The sequence below is a fragment of the Arachis stenosperma genome, chromosome 6 (assembly GCF_014773155.1).
Source record: "Arachis stenosperma cultivar V10309 chromosome 6, arast.V10309.gnm1.PFL2, whole genome shotgun sequence".
NCBI lineage: Eukaryota > Viridiplantae > Streptophyta > Magnoliopsida > Fabales > Fabaceae > Arachis > Arachis stenosperma.
This window is the reverse complement of record NC_080382.1, coordinates 112,064,018-112,086,500: the sequence shown is the minus strand read 5'-3', so window position 1 is coordinate 112,086,500 and position 22,483 is coordinate 112,064,018. Positions and strand designations below refer to the sequence as shown.

The 22,483-nt window shown below is 33.8% G+C and overlaps 1 non-coding gene across 1 annotated transcript; it reads left to right on the top strand.

Annotated features, from left to right (window-relative positions):
* The first annotated feature begins 43 nt into the window (after positions 1–43).
* Positions 44–151, top strand: LOC130937390 (small nucleolar RNA R71). Its single transcript, XR_009068612.1, has one exon. It is a non-coding gene; the product is annotated as a small nucleolar RNA R71 (small nucleolar RNA).
* Positions 152–22,483: the final 22,332 nt, after the last annotated feature.

The window sequence follows — 22,483 nt, the reverse complement described above, 5'->3', positions numbered from 1 at the left end:
CAGAGAGACCATCATAGAAAATACCTATGATGCTCCATTCAGAAAGCATGTCAGAAGGACATTTTCTGATCAATTGTTTGTATCTTTCCCAAGCTTCATAGAGGGATTCTCCATCCTTCTGTCTGAAGGTTTGGACTTCCACTCTAAGCTTACTCAATTTTTGAGGTGGAAAGAACTTTGCCAAGAAGGCATTGACTAGCTTTTCCCATGAGTCCAGGCTTTCTTTAGGTTGTGAGTCCAACCATGTCCTAGCTCTGTCTCTTACAGCAAAAGGGAATAGCATAAGTCTGTAGACCTCAGGGTCAACCCCCTTAGTCTTGACAGTGTCACAGATTTGCAAGAACTCAGCCAAAAACTGATGAGGATCTTCCAATGGAAGTCCATGGAACTTGCAATTCTGTTGCATTAGAGAAACTAATTGAGGCTTAAGCTCAAAGTTGTTTGCTCCAATGGCAGGGATAGAGATGCTTCTCCCATAGAAGTCGGGAGTAGGTGCAGTAAAGTCACCCAGCACCTTCCTTGCATTGTTTGCATTGTTGTTGTTTTCGGCTGCCATGTCTTCTTCTTCTCTGAAGGTTTCTGTTAGGTCCTTGGAGAGTTGTGCCTTAGCTTTTCTTAGCTTTCGCTTCAAGGTCCTTTCAGGTTCAGGGTCAGCTTCAACAAGAATGCCTTTGTCTTTGTTCCTGCTCATATGAAAGAGAAGAGAACAAGAAAATGTGGAATCCTCTATGTCACAGTATAGAGATTCCTTGAGGTGTCAGAAGAACAGAAAAATAGAAGAAAGAGGTAGAAGAATTCGAACTTAATCAGATAGAGTTCGAATTGTGCATTGGGAAGGAGTGGTACTCCATAAATAGAAGGATGTGGGAAGAAAGGAAGTAATTTTCGAAAATTAAGTAAAAGACTTTTGAAAACATTTTGAAAAACACTAATTAATTTTCGAAAATAAGAGTGGGAAAGAAATCAAGTGATTTTTGAAAAAGATTTTTGAAATTAGAAATCAAAAAGATTTGATTGAAAACTATTTTGAAAAAGATGTGATTAAAAAGATATGATTGGTTTTAAAAAGATGTGATTGAGAATATATGATTTGAAAAACATTTTTAAAAAGATTTGATTTTAAAAATTAATAACTTGGCTATCAAGAAAAGATATGATTCAAACATTAAACCTTTCTCAACAGAAAAGGCAACATACTTGAATTGTTCAATCAAATCATTAATTGTTAGCAAGTATCTTTGAAAAAGGAAAGAAATTGATTTTGAAAACATTTGATTGAAAAGATATGATTTGAAAAAGATTTGATTTTGAAAAACTTTTGAAAACTTGAAAAAAAATTGATTTGAAAACAAAATCCTCCCCCTTGTGCCATCCTGGCGTTAAACGCCCAGAATGGTGCACATTCTGGCGTTTAACGCCCAATGCACTACCTTTTTGGGCGTTAAACGCCCAACCAGGTACCCTGGCTGGCGTTTAAACGCCAGTCTGTCCTTCTTCACTGGGCGTTTTGAACGCCCAGCTTTTTCTGTGTAATTCCTCTGCTGCATGTTCTGAATCTTCAGTTCCCTGTACTATTGACTTGAAAATAGAACCAAGATCAAATAAACAATACATGCAAGACACCAAACTTAAAATTAGACACTAGACTCAAACAAGAAACTTAAAATATTTTTTTGGTTTTTATGATTTTGAAATTTTTTTGTGTTTTTTTTTTCGAAAATTATATGGAAATAGAAAATAAAAGTTTCAGAATTCTTAATTTGGATTCCAGGGATCATTGCAATGCTAGTCTAAGACTCCGGTCCAGGAATTAGACATGGCTTCACAGCCAGCCAAGCTTTCAAAGAAAGCTTCAATCCAAAACACTAGACATGGCCAATGGCCAGCCAAGCCTTAGCAGTTCATTGCTCCAATAGCAAGATTGATAGAGATCAATAAGCTCTTGTGATGATCAGTTGAAACCTCGGTCCAATAAGATTAGACATGGCTTCTCAGCCAGCCAGATTTCAGCAGATCATCATGAAACACTAGAATTCATTCTTAAGAACTCTGAAGAAAAATACCTAATCTAAGCAACAAGATGAACCGTCAGTTGTCCATACACAAAACAATCCCCGGCAACGGCGCCAAAAACTTGGTGTGCGAAATTGTGATCACTACTTTTCACAACTCAAATAATCCCTAGTAATGGCCCCAAGAACTTGGTGCTCAATACCATGGCATAAACACAACTTTGCACAACTAACCAGCAAGTGCACTGGGTCGTCCAAGTAATAAACCTTACGCGAGTAAGGGTCGATCCCACGGAGATTGTTGGTATGAAGCAAGCTATGGTCACCTTGTAAATCTTAGTCAGGCAGACTCAAATGGGTATAGTGATATACGAATAAAGCATAAAGATAAAGATAGAGGTACTTATGTAATTCATTGGTAGGAACTTCAGATAAGCGTATGAAGATGCTTTCCCTTCCGTCTCTCTGCTTTCCTACTGTCTTCATCCAATCCTTCTTACTCCTTTTCATGGCAAGCTTATGCAAGGGTTTCACCGTTGTCAGTGGCTACCTCCCATCCTCTCAGTGAAAACGTTCCTATGCTCTGTCACAGCATAGGCTAATCAGCTGTCGGTTCTCGGTCAGGCCGGAATAGAATCCAGTGATTCTTTTGCGTCTGTCACTAACGCCCCGCCTGCTAGGAGTTTGAAGCACGTCACAGTCATTCAATCATTGAATCCTACTCAGAATACCACAGACAAGGTTAGACCTTCTGGATTCTCTTAAATGCCGCCATCAGTTCTAGCCTATACCACGAAGACTCTGATCTCACGGAATGGCTGGCTCGTTTGTCAGGCGAGCACTCGGTTGTCAGGCGATCAACCATGCATCGTGTATCAGGAATCCAAGAGATATTCACCCAATCTAAGGTAGAACGGAGGTGGTTGTCAGTCACACGTTCATAGGTGAGAATGATGATGAGTGTCACGGATCGTCACATTCATCAAGTTGAAGAACAAGTGATATCTTGGACAAAGAACAAGCGGAATTGAATAGAAGAACAATAGTAATTGCATTAATACTCGAGGTACAGCAGAGCTCCACACCTTAATCTATGGTGTGTAGAAACTCCACCGTTGAAAATACATAAGAACAAGGTCTAGGCATGGCCGTGAGGCCAGCCTCCCAATGATCTAAGAACTAGATGTCCAAAGATAGCTAGATACCAAGCTCTCCAAATACAATAGTAAAAGGTCCTACTTATAGAAAACTAGTAGCCTAGGGTGTACAGAGATGAGTAAATGACATAAAAATCCACTTCCGGGCCCACTTGGTGTGTGCTTGGGCTGAGCAATGAAGCAAATTCGTGTAGAGACTCTTCCTGGAGTTAAACGCCAGCTTTTATGCCAGTTTGGGCGTTTAACTCCCATTTAGGTGCCAGTTCCGGCGTTTAACGCTGGAATTTCTGAAGGTGACTTTGAACGCCGGTTTGGGCCATCAAATCTTGGGCAAAGTATGGACTATCATATATTGCTGGAAAGCCCAGGATGTCTACTTTCCAACGCCGTTGAGAGCGCGCCAATTGGGCTTCTGTAGCTCCAAAAAATCCACTTCGAGTGCAGGGAGGTCAGAATCCAACAGCATCTGCAGTCCTTTTCAGTCTCTGGATCAGATTTTTGCTCAGGTCCCTCAATTTCAGCCAGAAAATATCTGAAATCACAGAAAAACACACAAACTCATAGTAAAGTCCAGAAAAGTGAATTTTAACTAAAAACTAATAAAAATTTACTAAAAACTAACTAAATCCTACTAGAAACATACTAAAAACAATGCCAAAAAGTGTACAAATTATCCGCTCATCACAGGTCCGAACATAGCAATATATACATATGATAAAATAAGGAAAACCCCAAAGGAAACCCAAAGGAACACAAATACATAAAACCTATTCTCCAAAATCTCTCATAAGAGGAGTCATCACAGTTTGCATTATTTAATGGAGATAAAAGTATCTAAGCAAAACATATAAACCAAAACATAGTCCCGAGAACAAAGGATCTTCGCAAATCTAGAAGTCTCCAGCATGCCTCAGCGGGAAACCTCACGCCCTGCATCTGAAAACCACAAAATCCGGATGGGTGAGAACCAGAGGTCCCCAGCATGGTAACAGCTTCCACATATATAATACATAATAATAGAGGAAAGCCAAAGGCAATCCTAGAACTTCCTCCAGATAATATCAAAGCTTATAAACAAGCTAAACCATATGTGGCGACCGACTAAAGATTCTTCAGTCTAACTAATACTTCCCTTTCCAATTCCTTCTCACCTCCCAACCACCAGCAGGAGTATAATGTAGCAAACACAGTTATATCAGACAAGGAATATACAAACAGGAACAGTTAAGGCATTTAGACAATTAGCAAGTAATATACAGTCAAATAGGCAATCTCAAACAATTCATATAGTATGCATATGATGAATGCCTATCCCTAGTGGCTGATAATATCATCTGTCGGTTATAGAGCCAACCCGACAAGTCCTGGCAGTTAACCATTGGACTGTCCCTCTGTCGTGTCTCCCCAACTTGAGTCATACTCAAAATAAACTTGATCATAATCATGATCCATATCCATCACCCTCACTGGTGAATATTTATCCATCACCATCACTGGTGAATATTTATGGGGGTGAGCTCGTCCGGGAATTTCACAGTGCCCGGCCACCTTGACGACATAGGGTCAAAAGAGCTTCAAGTCTCGACCTGGAGCACGTGGTGGCTAGCCACTGCTTTCTCCCAGGGAAACTCTCATCTCCGATAATGGAAGTGCAACATTCACAATTCATTCAACAGCATATATATATATATATATATATATATATATATATATATATATATGCATTTATTCTTAGCCATAATCATGGCTCCGCCGTAACACGGCAATAATCCAGCCATTCGGCTCACGGTTAAATCCATAACCAGCCACCCGGCTCACGGTTAAATCCATAACCAGCCGTTTCATTATCAATCACAGCCTTTCGGCCCATGGCATAACAAGCACTTCCACCACCATCCTCCGCCACTCACATAATCATCTTTGATCCTCTTTGATCATTCATTTTTCCCTTGCTTCACTCGCAAGTTACCACATTCACTAGCCCTTCTTCTCATAGCTAGACATATCATAATGATTTAAGACATAAGTGGTGAGATCGAAGGCTTAGAAGTATGAAATTTGGCTTTTAAAACTCAAAAATCAACTTTGGAATGAAAACAGGTCCACGTGTACGCGCACTCCACGCGCACGCGTGGATGGCCTCGAAAACTCATCGACGCGTAAGCGTCATGCACGCTAACGTGTGGATTGAAAAATAGCCAAGCGACGCGCACGCGTCAGCCACGCGTACGCGTGGGTGCTCTCGTGCCCCAGGCACAACACTGGCACAGTTCTGGCATAACTCTCTGGAAAATAGCTGGGCATTGGGTGCAGCACATCGGCGCGCCCGCGCACATCACGCGCACGCGTGGATGGCGCTTTCTGGAAGAATGGCGCGTACGCGCCAAGTGCGCCTACGCGCGAGGGGTCATTCTGCTAAAAATTTTCTAAGTTAAAAGCTGCAGAATTCACAAATTCAACCCCCAATCTTCCAACGGACATAACGTTCTCATTTTAAATCGTTTTTCACCCGTTCTTCGAACGGCATGGACATCCCGGATCCAATTTCATTTCTAAAAAATTTGGCACAAAATGGAGATCCGTAGTCCAAGTTATGTCCCACCAAAGTATGCCCAAAAACCATGTTTTTCATAAAAACCACAAAGTGCCATTTTCAAAACAAGCCATTTTCAACTCTTTTCAAAATCAATCAAAACATGCCAATTTCATCCCTTTTCTTTGAAATCAATCAAAATATATCAAATTCAACATCAAGCCTCCTCAACTCACACATTGACACTTTACCACAATTTACAAAATCACTATCTCATCATTTTAACCCACTTCACCCAAGTGGCTCAAACTCAAACATATTGACATATCATATACTCTTCCTCATGCCAATTCTCAACAACACCAATTCCAATAAATCATCATTGTACACAATCAATATCATACTCACCATCAACATGGTTCAACCCACAATTCAACCATAACCAATCATCAAGCATATATCACAACATGCATATTTCTCATACATCATACCACCAAGGCATCAATAATCATCATCACATATATGACCACATCATATATCTCAATCATTCAACAACATTAACCATTCAATGCCTATCTTAGGGCCTCTAGCCTAAGTATTTCCTACCACATTACATATTAGATACGGGAAACCGAAACCATACCTTAGCCGATTTTCCAAGCTCAACCGGAGCACTTCCAAATCACTTATCCACAAGCTCTCAAGGCCTCAACACCTCCAAGAACAGATTTTTCACCACCAAATCCCTTTTTAAGCTTTTCAATATCACCAATCAAGCTCCAATATTCACACATACACAACCTAAGCCACAATCATCATACCCATACACAACATCTCAATACCCAAATATCATAGAACAACAAATTACACTAGGATTGAGAATCTTACCACACTCAAGGTCCAAGGAGACAAGATTAACCTTCTCCTTCAAGAGAGTTGGGTCCTATAATATCAAAGAGCCCAAAATCTCAACATTTTTTCTCATAAAACTCAAAAACAAGGCTAGAATTTCGAAGAGAAAAATGTGGTTTACCTCAAGATTAATTGTATGGGTTTTGTAGAGCTCTCCACAGTGAAACGCGTGGCCACAAACGGAGCGATAATCGGAGCTCTAGATCAAAAGTTATGGTGGTTTGAAAATCAAGTGAGAGAAAGAACTTGAGATAGTGTTCTTCTCCCCCCTTCTCTCTAATTTCAGCGTGAATTGAGTGTTGTAAGGAGAGAGAGTGCTGAAAACTAGGGTTTTGGTTTAGCTATGTTGGGCCAAGGGCCCACTTTGGGTCCGGTTGGCCCGGTTTGGCCCGTTCGGTCCAATCTTGGTCCGAATCCTATAAAATTGGTACCGAAATTCTCGTCTCAGTCTCCTCTATCACATTTAGCCATAAAAATCACATTTTGGGTTTTCTAGAATAAATTCTCATTTATGGATTAATTAGCTGTTAATTAACCGGATTTTACAGGCAACATCTCATAACCAATAGAAGTCGGATGCTATTCGAAGAGAGTTTGGACCTCACGTTCAGGCGCAAGAGCAACCTAGTTTCAGGTAACCCTCGAAACAGGACTAAGTATTGTTGATTTTTTAAATAGATGAAATCTACAGTTTTAAAACATTATATGCCTAAGACAAAAGATCGAGTCCTTCAAACTTAATTAAAGGCATGGTTCTAATAAAATCGAATTGGCTGATTGAATCGAGTTAATTACGAATTAACTATCAAACCAGTTTGATTCATAAAAAAAAAAGTTGTGAGAGAACACGTCAAAAATAAAAAAAATAAAAAAACTAGTAAATTGGCTAATTAATTTATTTTTTAATAGTTAACCAATTTTAAATAATAAAATATTAAAAATAACTTTTTTTTTACTATTAGATTAAGTTAAACCTCAATCGAACCTCAGTTAGACATTTAAACCTTTGAACTTTAACTTCACAAATTCAATGATAGATGATGAGTCTCTTCTTCTTCACATACTCATTGCCTAATCCATATTTTGGTTGCCAACTACATCACATTCATTTCTCTCCCCTTTTTCTTTCAAACAATTGCATATCTTTCTCTACAAAATACTAATAGAGTTTTTTTGAGAATGAAATATGAAACACCTTCTGCAAAAACGTATAAAAATTCAATTAGGATAAGCCCAATAGAATCACGTATCATTGCAGCTCATAACAATAAATAGTAAAATTTTGTTTATTTACAAAGCCCAGTCTATGTTGACCAAAAAGAAAGAAAACCATCCCTGCAGAATTGGCTAAATTGCTAAATTATGGGATTTAGACCTTATAAAAGTTGCAAACTATTTTTCACCAAAAACAAAAAATAGCAATCTGTTTTCATCTAAAGACTACACGAAAGACTTAAAAGGCCCAAACTTTTGTCCTCATATATGTATAATTTACTAAATTTTATATTTAATTATAACATCCCTTTATTGACAGTTTAATAATATTTTTACTTTTATAAACTTAAACAAAGAGGCATTATTTTTCTCCCTATACGAAACTCAACATTAATCAAAACTTTTCTTAAAGGGTACGTCCTAGCACTTGATTATTCCTTATCCTATATATATATTTTATTGAATAAATAACGAAAAAAGTATACTTTATTATAATTTTATTTGAAGGGTCATGCCGACATAAAAAAATGACACATAACAATCACAAGAAACTCCACTAGCACGTTTTCATTCGCACCAGAATTTTGGCTCATGCTTTGCCTAATCCCCATTATGGGTATGTTAGGTGAATAGTTTGAAACCATGGTTTGCCCAACGACTAAAAGGCAACCTTGGGTTTCTACTTTTGTCTAAATCTATAGTTAGAGATTAATTAATAATATGCTGTAATATGATTCTGATGTGATTATGACATATATAAACATGCTAATATGAGTTAAAATTCAATTTGCATACCTCCAACCGCACTAATAATGTTGCATAATAAGCTCACTTTGGGGAAAACAAAATTGATTGAAGGCAAATGAACCATAGTGTCACGTGTTTTGGAAAAATAATTAATAAAGCTTGTTTCTATTCCGCCACTATTTTGTTGGTGCTTAATTCATCCACATTATTCTACTTTCAAAGAAGTTCTAAAGGTTATAAAATAGAACCGGCCATTCAACCAATGAAATTAAAAGTTAAAAAATTTAAAAGATTTAACTAAAATTTAATTGGAGTTGAATAAAATATAATAAAATAATAAAATATATTAAAAAATAATTCCTTTTTTCTTAAATCTTTTAGTAAAAATTCAATCATGTACATAAAAAATCAATTATTTATATAAAATAAATAATAAAATATAAAATATATATTAAAAATATATAAACAACGCATGTAAATATACTAAAATATAGTTCAACTAGCTTAGTGGGATTTTCTTATGGGTTCATTGCAACTGATTTATGCATTGAATCAGACTGGCCAAGTGATCGACTCCCTATTTACTTGGTTGAATTGACCAACCTGGTTGGATTTGTAGAGTTATGGTTCTATGAATATCAAAAATCAATCACTATATATGTAAATATATACACATATATGTATTTATGTTTTTTTTTTCCATCAATTACTAAAATAATTAAACTTTTTATATCAAAATAATCAATATTTTATAGAATAGTTATAATTTTTATGAACAAAAAATAATTACCAATCAAGTACTACTGGGTTTGTGTATTTCTTTTATATTTTTATTATAAATGTGAATATAATTTTATTATATTATTTATAAAATTTAAATATAAATATAAATTAAATTCGATTATATTGTTAATAAAATTTATCATGAATATAAATGTGAAATAATTTCGTATTTGATCTTTTTTGTCAATATAGTATGAGTATTTTACTTTAGCACCACTTTGAGAAATATCCCGTGAGAGTTGTCAAATATGAAAGTTTGTTATTGGTTATTACAATTTGTTAGAGACTATTATATTCTGTTAACTCAGTTAGATAACTATCACTTCTAGCTCGTCCTCGTTTATTCGCTTTTATAAATGCTTTTGCTCATTGGCTTCTTACACAGTCATACGAATCTAAAAATATTATTATGAAAGGCTAATAATTAATATATATAATATTAAAATAAAATTTATTTAAATAAATTATATATTATAAAATATATTATAAAAATATACTGATAAAGTATATATTTTAAAGCATAAAAAATATATTTTTTTTATTAATAAAATGGTATATATCGATTTTTTATATCATAAAATTTATCGATAATAAAATTTGTATCAATTTTTTAACAATTTTTTCAATGTAAATTAAAAAACAATTAATAAAAAATTTATCTTCTATTTTGTTTTTGAGTATATTCTTCACAAAATTCATAGTTGAAAATTTTTTGCAGTTATAACAGTTGAATTAAAAAAAGTTAATATCAAACGATCAATCAAATAATACGTTAAAGACTTTTTTGTCTTCATTAAACGCCTGACATAACTTATAAATTGTGCACAAGTTACTTAATTCAGCATGATTAAAAATATCAAGTTTATAATATTGAACTTGCATTTTAATATGAAATTTTTCTTGGTCATTAAACTAGTTGGGATAAAATCATTCTATTATTTCACTTACTTTTTAGATATTAAAGATCATTAATATTTGGACTGAATTTTTATTTATGCTAGACTAAATATTAAATATATTTTTAAAAAATAAAATTATATAATATAATAATTTCTATACTTAATTATTATTATTATTATTATTATTATTTAAAAAAATATAGGAGGCAAAGGCATCCATTTATCCCCTTAAGTTTGTCCCTGCATACAGTTATACAAGTCATACATACATTTTTATTGAATAGAAATAGATGAATTTAATATTGTGTTTAGTGACCAGAGATTGAAACTAAAATTTTAATTTTAGAGCACAAAATTTTAGTATTTTCAATACCTCAAGAAATTAGAAACACAAGAAATTGAAATTTTTAAAGACAGAGACTGAAACTTTAACAATATATTTTTTAATAACTAATAATATTTTAATAAATATTTTTATTTCATATTCATATTTATTTTGAACCAAATAAAATACCAAAATATAATTCATTCTTGTATACTTTACACTAAATATAATAAAAAGACTTAATTTAAACTTAATCTCTCAATTTTTATTTTTTAACTAGTTTTTATCTTTCGGTTTCAGACTTTCTTCTAAATGCAGGTTTAATATCATTTTTAATAAGGCCTTATTATCGGTAATAAGATATTATTAATTAGATTGTTACATAATTTACCACCGTGCATAAACATTGTTACAAACACACCCATATATATAATTGCGTATTAATATATCAGAAATGTTAGATAACTAAGCTTTTTTTTTTAATTATGTTCAATTAACCAAGTTAAATTTACATACACACTTTTAACATTTTTGTTTTCATTCTCATTTTTATTCTTTTATTTTTTTTCCTTCTCCTCTTCCTCTAACTTTCTTATCATTAATATTGTTAAGTTCAGAAAACAATAATATTTTTAAAAGATGATAAACGTATATTTGATTGGCTTGAAAGCCTAAAAACTGTTTAATATGTGTGCTCATAGTGTATGTCCATATTAGTTTTGAGCAGCCTAATAAGAAAAAAAAAAACCTTGCCAACATTGTTGTTACTTAGACAACAAATAAGGCTGAATATGGACTAATAACGCAAACAAATCTCAACAACAAATTTTAATTTTTGGTTTAGCAAAGAGATAAAATTTGTCGTTACCATTGAAGCTTTTCCAATTCGGGTAAAAGGAAATAATCAAAGAAAAAGTGGTTCATTTTTTGTTGACACTAAAATCTTTTCATCAAATTAATGATGGAGAAAAAATGTCAAATATTAGAGTAAAAGATAAAATTAAAATGGTAAAAGAAGAAAAGTGCTGCAACTATGTTAACCAAAATGTGCAAATAAAATAGCTCTTTGAAGCTAGTATGAGTTACTACAACAATTCAGGAAAGAAGAAGAAAAGTAGTTTATTTTCTTCAAATCAAAATGGAGAATGAAGGATGAAATTTGAAACAAAAGTTGAAGAATCAATAATGTTGATGTAATTAATACAACAAAGGACAAATAGCCACCAATAAAAAGAAGAAATAGAGACAGCAAGGACATCATAACTATGCCATGTTTTACACCTCCACCAGCTCTGCTATTGCACTCTGATTTGAAGAAAAAAGACAACCACGATCCATTCTTAGAGTGTAGATATTGTCATCAAGGACAATTTCAAGTTTTAGAAGCAATGCACTATATTAAAGGGGTATTCAGCCAAGATGTGAAGTAAGGAGAAAGAGTCCATATATGGTTTTCATAGAATTCTTGCTATATTTATCTTCTCCTTCATGTTTATTAAATATATAGCTTTTTTAGTTTATCTTTCTTTGTTTTCAATGGAAAAAGGCATATAAGTGAGGCATTAATAAAAGTCATTGAGAAAAAAATAATGAGAGTAAAAGTTGGAGAAAAAACATTGAATATGTCAAATTCTTTTGATGTATTTTTTTTTTTTATCATGAGCCTGAGAGGTTCTCATTGCTATGTTGGGAGAGCATTTAGTGTTGAGGTCTAGGCTAGAAAGCTTAGCCGAAACAAGCTTGGTTAGAAGCTTCTGTGTTTCTGCATAGGATTAGGAAGAATCCTAGGGAATTGGTATTTGTAATTTCTAAAAATTATAGTGAAAATTCTACCATTATTGTAGTGGAGAATACTGAACCAGGATATATGACTGTGCAAGCTCTTCTTCTCTCTGTCTTTTACACTATCATTATGCGACAAAAATAAATTGTCTCCTGCATAATCATTTTAACAGACACTACAACAACTAAGTTTCAAATCAGTTTTGATAACCAAGTTTAAAAGAAAGTAATAAGCACCCCTAGATTCAATCTCCCTTTCTCTAGGTCATTGACAACCTTCAAATATGATCATAATCATCATTATAACCACCATCTCTTCCTCTTCCTCCATCCCCTCCTTCTCTTCTTTCTCCTCGTCCTCCACTTCTTCTTTCCCTTCCTCCTTCTTCTTTTCTCATTTGACATCTTCTCGTCCTTCTTTTTTCATCATCATCATCATAGTTCAATATCACACAATTAGTTTAACGATAACAAAAATGACACAGTATAATTCAATATAACACAATTAGTTTAACGATAACAGAAATGACACATAAAGTTTTTATTAATGACACAAGAAATGTGTTAAAAATGACGCATGAATTTTTAAAAATGACACAATATCTTAAAAAAGTTTCGGTGCCAATGTTATGAAACTTCTTGTGTCACGATTAAAAATTTTTAGTGATAATTTTTAAATAAATTACACAATTCAAAAACTCTCATTCCTCCTCCTTCTCTACATTATAAACAATTCAAAATTCTCTTTCCTCCTCCTCTTCTTCCTACTCCTCCTTATCCTCTTTCATATTTTCATAATTCTTCTTGTTTCGTCCTCTTAACAAGAACCTACGTCATAGTTAAGAAATTTCGGTGCTAAAATTAAGAAACCTCTTATATTACGATAAAAAATTTTGGTGCTATCTTTCTAATCAATTCTACATAATTTAAAACTCCTCCTCCTCCACCACCACCACCACCATCATCCTTCTTCTTCATAAGAGCTTGTGTTACAAAATTAAGAAACTTCCTATGTCATGGTTAACGATTAAGAAATTTTGATGTCAAAATTAAGAAATTTTCTATGTCACGGTTAAAAAATTTCAATGCTATTTTTCTGATAAATTCTATACAGTTTAAAATCATCTCCTTTTCTTCTTCATCATCATCTTTATTTTCTTCTTTATCTTCTTCTTTTTGTTTCACCTTTTTATAGTTCTTCTTATTTTACCCTCTTAACAAGAATAGAAAATAAGAAATTAAAAAAATTAAACAAAGAAGAAGAAATAAAAGAACTACAATAACTACCAGGAGGGAAGAGGAGGCGAAGAAGAAATAGAAAAAAATATAGCAACAACAACAGCAGCAATAAAAAAATGACGATGAAGAGAAAACACGCAAAGAAGAATAAGAAGAAGTGCATGATGTATGCGCACATTGTGTGAGTAGTTTTCGTTAAATTTGGGTCGACTTAGTTGAATTTGGTTAACAAAAATACTTGAATGTATAAAGAGACCGATGATATAATATAAGCCTTGTATAAAAAGCCCCACTCACCATTTCACTAGTGATTTATATGTATAGGAAATAAAAGATAACTCTCATGCTTACTTTCTAATTAGTATAAAATCATATCCTCAAATCATTTTTTTCCAATCTAATTTTCCAAATCTCCTTTGGACTTTTCAAATATTTGAATTTGAAATTTTAATCTTTATAGATTTTCTAAAATAATCTTCTTTACCTTCAAAATCAATTAAATTGCACTTAAGATTATTCAAAATAAGTGAGAATATATATCAATTTGAAGTCTTACCTTTAAATAATATATTCTTACTATTGTAACAAAGAAAAATAATAAAGAGAGATAGCAAAATCATTGTCACAATAGAGTAGTACCAAATACAGAATTTGTTATGAAGAAAACACAGATGGCCTATCACCTATGAACCGCAAGCTCAAGCAGTGAGAAAAAGCACTAGGGTAAAAACAATAAATACTCAACTGAGGAGCTATATTCATTAGGCATTAAGTAGTAATAAAGCTTCAGATGGAACTTCCCTGCAAGTTGAGTTTTCTTACCAAAATATACATCTTTTATACTTTCATCGATTTCTTGTAATTATCCTATTCAAGAACATTATACTTCACTTGTTCGTTGTTCAGGACTTTTTCTTCATTCATTCAGGACTTTTTCTCAAGATTTTATCTCATTAATTAGCTTGTGCCTACCAGCTGTTTGATAAATTGTTCCACTGGTATTTTCATTACCTCATGGTAGAGAATACTCACTTGAAAGATCTAGATGCTGGATTAAAAAATGGCCACAATGAAATCAAGAATTTTTATACATTGATGGAGCAAAAGGATGATGAATAATGCTCCTTTGCGGTAAAGCTAGCGGAAGAACAATGCGTGATCTCATTGACTATAGTTGACAATTTCCAAAAACAATTTCACAGGATAAAGACGCTCATTGAATCCTCCTTCAAGGATTAGTGAGACGTTCATGGCCATGATCCGAACTCTTCAACCGCCTCCATCATGAACTACACCATTATAAGCTCGAGAAGGCTCAATTTTTTATTTTTCCATATTTGATGGTAATAATGCTTTGTGTTGGATATTTAATGCAAATTAATTCTTTGATTATTATAATACACATGATCAGGAGAAATTGGCTATTGCTACCATTCACATGGACAAAGAAGTTTGTTCCATGGTTCCAAATGATGCAAAAAAACCAATCATTTACCACTTGGTTTGAGCTAAAGCGAGGAGTAGAAATTGAGTTTAGTCCTTCCATGTTTAATTGTTCTTGAGCTGCTCTATTCAAGATTCCTCAACAAGGGTCAGTAGGAAATTATTACCTTGAATTTACTGCTCTGGCAAATAGATCACGAATTAACCTCCTGGAGCATTGATTGATTGTTTTATTAGTATTGGGGAGCATAACATTTTACCTCAAGAGCATAACACAGATGCTATAGCTGGGGCTTATACTATGTACATCACACCTACATAAACAGAGAAGTAAGTAGAGAATTTTTCTACCTCACCACAAGACCTGGAACCAGAGCTAGCACTAATACTTCATAGCTATAAGAAATTTTTTTAGGAACATGTGAGCTTGCCACCACCAAGGTCTCATGATCATTGTATTTCATTGGTTACGGATGCAACACCGGTAAAGGTAAAACCCTATAGATATCCTCATAGCCAAAAAGAACAAATAAAACTGATGATTAGAAAAATATTGCAAGAGGGTATTATATATCCGAAGAGTCTTTTTTTTCCTTTCCAGTATTACTAGTAAAAAAAAGATGAAACTTGGAGATTTTGCACAAACTATAAGGTCTTAAATGTAATTACAATCAAAGATTCATTTCCTATTCTAATAGTAGATGAGCTTATTGATGATAGACATAAGACGGCATTTCAGACTCATCAAGGGCATTACGAGTGGTTAGTAATGTTGTTTGAGTTCACTAATGCTCTGGCAACATTTCAAGTATTGATGAATGATATTTTCGAAGAATTTTTGAGGAATTTTGTGCTAGTTTTCTTTAATGATATATTAGTTTATAGTCCATCATGACCCCTACATCTCCAGCATCTTCAGAGGGTTCAAGAGATACTAAAGAAGGAATTCTTTTTTGCAACATTATCCAAATGTTCATCTGATCAATTGGAGATTGATTATTTGGGCCATACCATCAATGGAAAAGGAGTCAACATAGAGAAAGATAAAATTCAAGTTGTGATAGATTGGCCAACTCCTACTAATTTAAAATGGTTAAGTGGGGTTGACAGGTTACTATAGACGTTTTAAAAAGGAGTATGCATCTATAGCCTAGCTCTTTAACTAATTTACTAAAGAAAGACTTTTTCGCTTGTTATCCAAAAGCTATTGAGGCATTTGACAAACTCAATAGTGCTATCATAGCAGCACCATTCCTAGCATTACCTAATTTTTTTATAGCCTTTTACATTGGAAATAGATGCTTCAAGTAATGGTATAAACGTTATGTTAAGTCAGAAAGATAATCCCATTGCATACTTCTCAAAGAAATTATCTTCATGACTGCAAAAACAATATACTTATATAAGAGAATTTTATGCCATTTGGTAGCACGATTCCCCACACCTTCGTACTGTTGTACCAGCAAGTGCACTGGGTCGTCCAAGTAATACCTGAGCGAGTCAGGGTCGATCCCACAGAGATTGTGGTTTGAAGCAAGCTATGGTTATCATGCAGGTCTTAGTCAGACAGATCAAAAGGTCATTGGATGGAACTTTGTATAAGTACTTGTTATATCAAATATTTGGATGTTAAGTAAGAATAAGGATAGGAAAATAGAATTGAGAGTTGGAGTTGCTTTGCCTTTCTGAATTAACTCTGGTACTACTGTCTTCTTTGCTTATGAATGATCTTCTTCTATGGCAGGCTGTATGTGATCAAAGCCATTGCCCATGATCATTCAATCTGACGAAGGGTGAAGCTCTAGCAGTTCATTCTCTTGGCAATCCTACTCAAAACGCCACAGACAAGGTCGAATCTTTCAGATAAGAGAACGCTGCTTCTATGGATTCTAGCCTATACCAAAAAGACCCCAATCTCCCTGGAAATCAGCTGAACTGGTGTCTGGAGAAGTCCCCAATAATGTCGTGGATTAACCATCTGAGAGATGTATAAACATAGCTGTTGGCTTGTGCTTTCCTTCCAAGTATTCACACGAACCCAAGTAGACGCGGGTGTTTGTTAGGAACGTTCTTCTTAATGTGATGAACAGAGCTAATTTGTCAGATCATCCTATTCACCACGATGAAGATCGAATATACATCTTAGAGATAGATCAAACACGAATCGAAGAAGAAACAGTAATACTTTTATTAATTCATAGGACTCAGCAGGGCTCCTCCCCTCAACTTAGGAGGTTTAGAAACTCATACTGAAGTAAAACTCAATGTAAAATGTGTATATGGCTGAATATGGTGATTAAAGGTCTAAATTACATAAATTAAATCCCTTAAATACTAAATAGATGACTAGTAAGGGTAAAATAGTCTATTCAATGCTAAAATCCACTTTTAGGGCCCACTTGGTGAGTGTTTGGGCTGAGCTTTGATGAGATCCACATGCTATGAGGTCTCTTGGGCATGGAACGCCAGCTAGGGGGTCCTCTTTGGGCGTTTGTACATTGGTCACTGCTCTTTGGGCATTGGACGCCTGGAAGGAGGCCGAAAGCTGGCGTTGGACGCCAATTTTGGGCCTTCTAATCAGAAGAAAAGTATGAACTATTATTTATTGCTGGAAAGATCTGGAAGTCAGCTTTCTATAGACGTTGAGAGTGCTCGATTTGAACTTCTGTAGCTCCAGAAAAGCTCTTCCAAATGCAAGGTGGTCAGATACGGACAACATCTGCAGTGCTTTCTCTGTCTCTGAATCAGACTTCTGCTCCAGCTCCTCAATTTCAGCCAAAAATTACCTGAAATTACACAAAAATACAAAAAACTCATAGTAGAATCCAAAATGTGAATTTAACACTAAAACCTATAAAAACTTAATAAAAGCTAAATAAAAACTACTAAAAACTATATGAAAGTGATGTCAAAAAGCGTATAAAATATCCGCTCATCACAACACAAAACTTGAACCGTTGCTTGTCCCCAAGCAACTAAAAACATAGTAGGATAAAAAGAAAATTAAGATATAATAAATTTCTAAGTTTCAAATGAAGCTTAGTAAAAATCAGATGAGTGGGACTTAGTAGCTTTTTGCTTATGAACAGTTTTGGCATCTCACTATCCATTGAAACTCAGAATGGTTGGTATCTTTAGGAACTTAGAATCTAGATGATATTCTTGACTCTCCTAGTTAAGCTTATTTTGATTCTTGAACACAACTTTTACAGTCTTGGCCGTGACCCTAAGCACCTTGTTTTCCAGTAGTACCATCGGATACAATAATGCCACAGACACTTTAACTGAGTGAACCTTTTCAGATTGTGACTCAGCTTTGCTAGAGTCCCCAGATAGAGGTGTCCAGAGTTCTTAAGCACACTCTTTTTGCTTTGGACCATGACTTTAACTGTTCAATCTCAAACTTTTCACTTGACACCTTTACGCTATAAGCACATGGTCAGGGACAACTTGGTTTAGCCGCTTAGGCCAGGATTTTATTCCTTTGGGGCCTCCTAACCACTGATGCTTAAAGCCTTGGGCCCTTTTACCCTTGTCTTTTGGTTTAAAGGGTTACTGGCTTTTTCAATATGCCCTTTTTTCCTGCATTTTTGGGCAGTAATGGATTTTTCTGCTTTTTTCTCTTTTTCTTTTTTTTTTCCTTTTTTTCTTTATTTTTTTTCTCATGCATCTATTTTTTTTCTTTTGCAACATGCTTTTTCTTTTGCTTTTTGCTACTCTTTCTTGCTTCAAGAATCAATTTTTAGATTTTTCAGATTATCAATTATATTTTTCCTTTTTCCTTATTCTTTCAAGAGCCAACATTCTAAAGTTATAACTTCAAATATGCACTGTTTAATCATTCATTCAGAAAACAAAAGCAAATGACACCACATCAACATAATTAAACTACTCTTGTTTTAAACTTGAAGTTCATGCATCTCTCAATTCTTTTCAATTAAAATTTTTATTTAAGTAAAAAATAACACAATTAACGCCAACAATTAAAATTACTAATTGTTGTATTAAAATTTTTTTAATTAAATTTATTAATTAACGCTAGGCTTGCTGCCATTGTGGGCGTTGAACGCCCAGTGAAGGCTTCTTCACTGGCGTTCAACGCCTTCCCATTCTCCTTAGTTTCGGCCTCTACCTCCATTGTTATGGCCTTGTACTCTTCTCTTGGATTTAATTTAGTGATATTTTTATTAACAAAAAAATATAATTTAAATTTATTGGTTATGAAAATATTTTATGGTTATTTTTATTGGTTATGGAATTGTACTTTTCTCTTGGATTTAATTTAGTGCTATTGGGAAGAGTGTTAGGAGGAGTCTCAGGATTCCTCTTGCTCAGTTAACCAACCTATACCTCCAAGTTTCTAATGGAGGACCTTGTTTCATTAATGAAACTATGGGTGGTCTTAGTGAGGCTGGAGACTTGAATGGCTAAGTCAGAAAGACTCTGCTTAGAGGTCTCCATATTCCCTTCAGAAGATGGGAATGGTGGTCTATTGTTGAACCTATTCTGGTTCCTACCACCTTGATTGAAACCTTGCTGAGGTTTCTGTTGATCTTTCCATGAGAGGTTAGGATAATTCTTCCATGAAGGGTTGTAAGTGTTTCCATAGGGTTCTCCATGTAATTCACCTCCTCCATGGTGGGTCGATCAGGATCATAAGCTTCTTCTTCAAGAGAAGCTTCCTGATTACTGCTAGCTACAGTTTGTATCCCAGTTAGATGTTGAGAGCTCATGTTGACCTATTGGGTCTAGATCTTATTATGAGCCTGGATGGCATTCAGAGTCTCAACTTCATGAACTCCTTTCTTCTGAGAAGTTCTATGATTTACAGGGTTCCTTTCAGAAGTATACATGAACTGGTTGTTAGCAACCATCTCATTGAGTTACCTGGATTTTGCAGGTGTTTTCTTCAAGCAGAGGGATCCACCTGCAGAGTTATCCAATGAAATCTTGGATATCTCAGACAAGCCATTATAGAACATGCCTATGATGGACCACTTTGAGAGCATGTCAGGAGGACATCTCCTAATCAGTTGCTTGTATTTTTCCCAAGCTTCATAGAGGGATTCACATTCTCTTTGTCTGAAGGTTTGAACTTCCACTCTAATCTTGCTCATCCTTTGAGGAGGAAAGAACTTAGTCAGAAAAGCAGTAACCAGCTTTTTCCAAGAGTCAAGACTCTCTCTTGGTTGGGCATCCAACCAGAACTTAGCTCCGTCTCTTAAAGTAAAGGGAAAGAGCATCAGCGGAAAAGAGCATCAGCTTGTAGACTTCAAAATTAACTCCATTAGTCTTTACAGTATCAGATATCTAAGAATTCAGTTAAAAACTGATGTGGGTCTTCCATTGGAAGTCCATGGAACTTTCAGTTCTGCTGTAGAAGAGAGAAAAACTAAGGCTTAAGTTCAAAATTGTTAGCTCCAATGGCAGGTACAGCAATGCTTCTGCCATAAAAGTCAGAGGTAGGCATGGTGAAGTCACCAAGTACCTTTCTGGGCTCCTCTTGTAGTTCGAACATGTCCTCTGTTTCTTGTTCAAAACTTTCTGAAAGGTCTCTTCCGGAGTGTTGTGCTTTAGCTTGTTGTAATCGCCTCCTCAGAGTCTTCTCAGGTTCAAGATCAGGAGTTAAGAGGAGTTCTTTATCCCTGTTTCTCGTCATAAACAAGAAGAAAAGAAAAGAAAGAAAAAGAAGAAAGCTCTTTCTGCCAATTGGCAAGAAGCTCCTCCTTAAAGTCAGAAGTAAAGAGAGAAGAAGAAGATAGAAAAAAAATAAAAGAAGTAATAGAAAAATACCTTGGAAATAGTAGATAAGAGTAAATAAAAGAAATATAAGAAGGATGCTTTGAAAATAGAGGATAGAAGTAATTAAGGTGAGAAGGAAGAATACAGAGGGGGAAGAAGAAGAATGATATGAGTAGAGATGAGAAGAGAAGAAGTATAAATAGAAAAGGTAAATAAGAATTAAAAAATTTTTGTTTTTATTTTATTTATTTAATTACTTAATTTTCAAATATTATGGTTAATAATTTAAAAATATTTAAAATTAGTTAGTGAATTTTCGAAAATAGAAGAGAGAGAAGATGAAGAAGTTTTCGAAAATTAAGAGAGATGAGAGTTAGTTAGGTGGTTTTAAAAAAGGAGAGAGAGAGAAGAAGATATTATTTTCGAAAATTAAGGAGGGAAGAGTTAGTTAGGAGGTTTTGAAAAATAAGAGAAAGAAGATAAGATATTAATTAAGAAAAGATAAAAATAAAAACAAAAGATAAGATAAGAAAAGATTTAAATTTAAAAAATAAGATAAGATATAAGAAATTAAAAAGTTTTGGAAAAAAACATGACTTGAATTTTGAAAAAGATAAGATAAGATTTTTAAATTTTGAAAAGGATATCATAAGATTTTGAAAAAGATAAGAATTTTTTTGAAAAAGATATGATTTTTATTTTTGAAAAGATTTGATTTTTGAAAACTTGACAACTAAGATATGATAAGATAAAAATTTAAAATTGAAATCTGAATTTTTTTTGAAAATTTTTGAAAATTATAATTAAATAAAGATAAAAAAATATTTTTTATTTTTGAAATTGATGATGAAAGAGAAAAATACACAAAAGACACCAAACTTAAAAATTTTAAGATCAAAACACAAACAAGACTCAAGAACACTTTGAAGACTCACAAGAACACAAAGAACAAAATTCAAAAACTCAGAACACAAGAACATAAAAAGAACACCAAACTTAAAAATTTTTTAGAAAACCAAAACACAATTTTCGAAAAACAAAAGAAAAATAATAGGAAGACACCAAAATTAAAGACTTGACACAAGATTTAACCAATGAAACTATTTTTAAAAATTTTTAGAAAATAAGACTCAGAAAACGCACAACTCAACAAGAACAAACACAAAAGACTCAAACAAAGAACAAAGATAAGACAAAGAAAATAAAAAATATTTTTGAAATTTTTGAAAAATAAAGAAAAAAATAAAAATAAAAGACTTAAATCAAAAAAGAAAATTATACTCTTGCAAAAATCAAAGACTAAACAAGAACATAAGTTGAACAAAGAAAAGAAAAAAATATTTTTGAAAAGGTTTTTAAATTTTTCGAAAAAATTATGAAGAAGAAAACAAAAATTAAAAAGACTCAAACAAAAATAAAAATTATCTGATCTAGGGATCAAGACAATTCGTCAGTTTGTCCAAACTCAACAATCTCCGGCAACGGCGCCAAAAACTTGGTAGCACGATTCCCCACACCTTTGTACTGTTGTACCAGCAAGTGCATTGGGTCATCCAAGTAATACCTGAGCGAGTCAGGGTCGATCCCACAGAGATTGTGGTTTAAAGCAAGCTATGGTTATCTTGTAGGTCTTAGTCAGGCAGATCAGAAGGTCATTGGGTGGAACTTTTTATAAGTACTTGTTATATCAAATA